Source organism: Leguminivora glycinivorella, chromosome 19 (genome assembly GCF_023078275.1).
Source record: "Leguminivora glycinivorella isolate SPB_JAAS2020 chromosome 19, LegGlyc_1.1, whole genome shotgun sequence".
Classification (NCBI taxonomy): domain Eukaryota; kingdom Metazoa; phylum Arthropoda; class Insecta; order Lepidoptera; family Tortricidae; genus Leguminivora; species Leguminivora glycinivorella.
This window is the reverse complement of record NC_062989.1, coordinates 11,224,990-11,229,587: the sequence shown is the minus strand read 5'-3', so window position 1 is coordinate 11,229,587 and position 4,598 is coordinate 11,224,990. Positions and strand designations below refer to the sequence as shown.

The 4,598-nt window shown below is 33.6% G+C and overlaps 1 long non-coding RNA gene across 1 annotated transcript; it reads right to left on the bottom strand.

Moving 5' to 3' along the window:
• Positions 1 to 419: 419 nt before the first annotated feature.
• On the bottom strand, positions 420 to 3,447 carry LOC125236654. Its single transcript, XR_007178224.1, has 5 exons — positions 3,123 to 3,447; positions 2,871 to 3,015; positions 2,393 to 2,656; positions 1,486 to 1,682; positions 420 to 773 (listed from the first exon to the last, which is right to left on the bottom strand). It is a non-coding gene; the product is annotated as an uncharacterized LOC125236654 (long non-coding RNA).
• Positions 3,448 to 4,598: the final 1,151 nt, after the last annotated feature.

Below are 4,598 nucleotides of genomic sequence, written 5' to 3'. Positions count from 1 at the left end.
TCTTAAGTTGTCAATAGGGCGACTCATTGATCTTATTTTGATTTATTTTTAAATGAGATTAACATTAGAATAAGTAATGGTATTCATAATCATAGGGAAACTAGTAGCAATTAGCACGTCTCATACTTACTAACAACTAAGGATTAGTTGTCTTCCACTGAAGTGTGAACAAATTAAAATTACTTGAAAGAGACAATCAAGTAGCTAATTGTCAAGAACATACAATCTAGAATTTAAGCATAGTACTTAAGTGTACTCAAGTGAGGAGTTAGGCACACCATTCAATAACCTCAGGCAAGCTTATAGCTAGGAATATTTTTATTGAGTCAGTAGTCATTATTTAAGATAGTATTCAAAACTGTGTTAACATGAAATTATTCCCATTAGTGAACAGGTTACAGTAGCTATTGCATTTAAAAATTAGGGACACGGTGAATCACACGCTAGCAAAATTATGAAGGAAGGTGGTAAATGAAACACTCACAAAATGCTTTATTAGTAATATTGGAAAGGTGCACAATAAAAACCCAGAGCATACATGTTCATGTTGTTTCCAATAGACGGAAAAGCGCCACTCCATGCGGGAAAAATAGAATAGAGAAGTAACTTTTTCAGGCAACAATGGAAAAAAAGATATTATGTTCCTCTTCTCGATGACTTTTGAAAAGTATCTTGATGTGAGACACGTTGAGTGATGATCATATTTGGTGTAGTCAGTGTAGGCGTTAGAAGTGATTGTACACGGAGAAGAATTTTCACTCTTTCATTGAAACCTGGAACAAAAATGAAGGGTAAATACATTTCAGTTAAAACATTTAGAATGCAATTCCACTATTGGATGTGCATTCCTTTTTTTATACATACAGGTCAACAAGTCATATAATGAATTGCATTGTTTGTCAGACATCTTCATGAAGTCAGCTTCAATGATATTGTAATATTGTATTGTCATTCCACTTATTGGTTTTATAAAATTTCAGCTCTTTAGGTAGCATGTAGCATGTAGCTAGTAAATATATCAACTATGGAGTAGTTTACAATATGACCCAAGGTTAGGAATAGGAAAACATAATTGCTAAGAAAAAGCTTTTTAAAAATATTAATCTCGAGATTGTGATTAGACTAATTCTAGTACACTATAAAATAGAGCAAGTGAGTTGATCATAGGTTTCCTATATTTATGACTTTGTCAGATTATCCGTCAGTCTGTGTTTTGATTCTTTAAACCAGTTATCAGTGGATGGAGCAGGTTAGCATAGATTAAGTACTTATGAATGTAGATAAATAAGCTAGACTTAAGATTTTAGACTTAGTAGTAGTGTTTGTGCCAAATATAGTGCACAGTATAATAGTTTGGATGAACAAATGGAGTCAGTCTGTAGTAGACTTGCTATTATTACCTCTAGAATCAGGAATAAGAGCAAATAATATTATTTACCCTAGAGTAAATCAAAGAATAATAAATAAATAAATAAAGCATTTTACCATTGTCTATGTAGAACAGACATACAGGAGCTGAGCCAGGTCAGCCTGGGAGTCATTCTGTTGCAAGTGAATGTGTTTCGAGCACATACACACATTGCTCAGTCAAAGGGGCATGCAAATGGAGTTCCAATTTGTACACAGCCGGGGAAGGGGCAGGACGTTGTTCCTAGTATAATGACAGCGGTGTTCAGCATACTCTGGAAAATTTAAAAATATATTTAATAATTAAGTAGGAAATAAGTCCTAGTTATAAGCATAAGTTATAAGAATAAAATTGGCAGAGATTTTATAACTAAATAGGTATTTGATCATTTTATTAATTAGGGTCTACTTTAATTACGGGATAAATTTCAAATTTTATCATACTAAACTATTATCAAAATAAAGTTTAGCCAAATAGAATAAAAGAGAAATAATTGACTTAACAACAACATAAAAGTTAAATAAATAAATAAAAATTGAAGGGGCATTTTTGTACAGGCCTACTTGATTACAAACTAAGCATGATTCTTATTATTGACATTCGGTAATGCTTACATTCTTCATTTATACAATTTTTGCTTAAAACCAACATTGCTTGGTCATACTTTAAAATTCATTCAACCTCCTTGCATTATTCCGGTGTTTGCCACGGCTCATGGAAGCATGGAGTCTGCTTGACAGCTAATTCCAGGATTTGGCGTAGGCACTAATTTTCACTAGGTCTTATTGAAATTAGTCTGGTTTCCTCACGATGATTTCCTTCACTCAAAAGCAACGGGCAAATATCAGATGACAGTTCTCAAGGACAATGGGTTGCGGTTCGAACCCGTACCTTATAATTCAAGGCATACAAATAATTTTATTAACACTAGGTGAGATTAGTTAACAGATTACAGGATCATTAGACATTAAAAGTGTAACTTACATATTAGTACAGGTGATGCAAGCCGTGATCGTCGGTGCCTTGTCTACTCATGGAAGCGGTCCGTCGAAAATGAGCTGCGAGTTCCCAGGTTTGAGCTGGTGGAGCGAGGTCACGAGGGTTGCTGAAGATAGGAAGGCGTGGCTTGAGCTTGTGAAGACCCTTTGTACCTCCGGGGTGTCTTAGGACTACAACACCCACACATAACTGGTAAGGTAGTATAGAGGCACTGGGGCTTAACTCCAAGGGGCATCTAGCACCCAATACCTGAAACATGTAAATAGGCGGACATAAGAAATAGGAAGTTGTAGGCTTACTAAAATTCTCCATCTCTAAGACCAGAATTAGAATGTTATTGTAGTGCGCTATAGGAATTAGACAATCTCTCTATTGGAAAACATTTTACCATTTTAGCAAGTCAAGGTTTAAACTAAACTATGAACTGCTTTGTGATGGACAAGTTAAATACATTATTACTTACGGCGAAAACTTGGCTAATTCCATTATGGTATCATCAAATCATCATGAAAGAAAACCACGTAGTTCCACTGGCGTCATGGGGTCATTTTATTATTGTAGCTAAAGGTTCGGTTTGTTTCATTATTGTTCATGATGTTTTCCATAATCTAAAACCAAACAAGCATTTATTTATTACATTCGTTATACACATTTTGTGTTGTATTTACCACATTACTAACAACATATATCATTACTTAGTTAATGTATTACTCACTTTTTTATGATTTATAACAAATACAAGCCAGCAGGTCGATAAATTACGTAATTTTCAGTTCCAAATAATGCGTGTACGTCTGAACGGCATCCATTTTTCTTTTATTTCTGTCTGACTGACAGTAATGACGTGGCAATGACGTCAGCATAGCAAATGTTGCCATAGAAAAATCAAAAGGGCTCTATAGATCATAAGACATTTGACGGACCGGATGCGACTAAAATTTATCCAGTATGAATGGGGCTCTGCAGACTATGTGTAACGAATTGTAGAATAATAAAATAGAGACAGTGATTTGACGTTTACATTCAATCTTAATGTTTTTTTTATATAAATATGAAATAAATAAATAAATATTGGGGACATCTTACACAGTTCAACTTAGCCCCAAACCTATCAAATTTTGTGCTGTGGGTGCTAAGCGACGATATGCCTATTTGAATGGATAAAAACATGCTGTATACATGGAAAACATCCATGACTCATATAAATAATATATTTTGTGGAATTTCATTAAGGAAAAAAAAAATATTTTTAAAGTAAAACTTTGTTTAGACATTTAGTATACTATGACAAATTAAAAGGTCAGTTGAAGAACACCAAATTTCAAACTTTCTATGATTTGCTAAATAACGAATCGTAGAACCATATTAGTTATAAAATGACATAAATAGGTAATGCGTAGTAGTACAGGATTTACTAGCTTTTGCCCGCGGTTTCGCTCGCATACTGTTCGAAACGTAATTCTTGTTCAATCGTTTACGAAACAAAGTAAGATTTCAGTTGGATCTGTAGATGTCGGTGTACGGTACTTTAGCCATGTTACCATCGTTGAATAACAATGCAACAATCGTTGCAATCATTTATTTAGAAAAATAGTACGTACATTATTGTGTGTGCAACCAAGTCTTATATTTCGTCATGTTTGGAAACTTTCACTCATGTGTCTTTCCATCTTTTTTATGTAATACGTCGGTGGCAAACAAGCATAAGGCCCGCCTGATGTTAATAAGCTAATGATAGGTCAGTATGTATGTATGTGTGTATGTTTGTAACGATAATACTAGAAGATAGTTATGTCATAGAGTTAGAAGATGTTATCAGAGCAGCTAGGCGTAACAAGTTAGGTACTTGTATTATTTTTTCTACTTACAAAAGGAGAATTCTTAGCAATATTTCGTATCATCTTCCAAAAAAAAAAAAGGTTGCAAAGATGTAATTAATACTTAACGGTAATTGGCATCACATACAATATTTTGGAGTTTTGCGTACAATTTTGCGTGCCGTTTGTATAGGGTTAATGTGAAAGTTAAATGTAAGACGTGACGTGATTGCATAGGCTGATTCATAAAGTAAAGAATAACATAGTACCTATACTTATGATATAAGTATGTATATTATTTTAGATTTTGATCAATTTGAAAAATTGAAATAGCAACAGGAAAAAGAGAGAGCTTATTAATTATGATATCATAC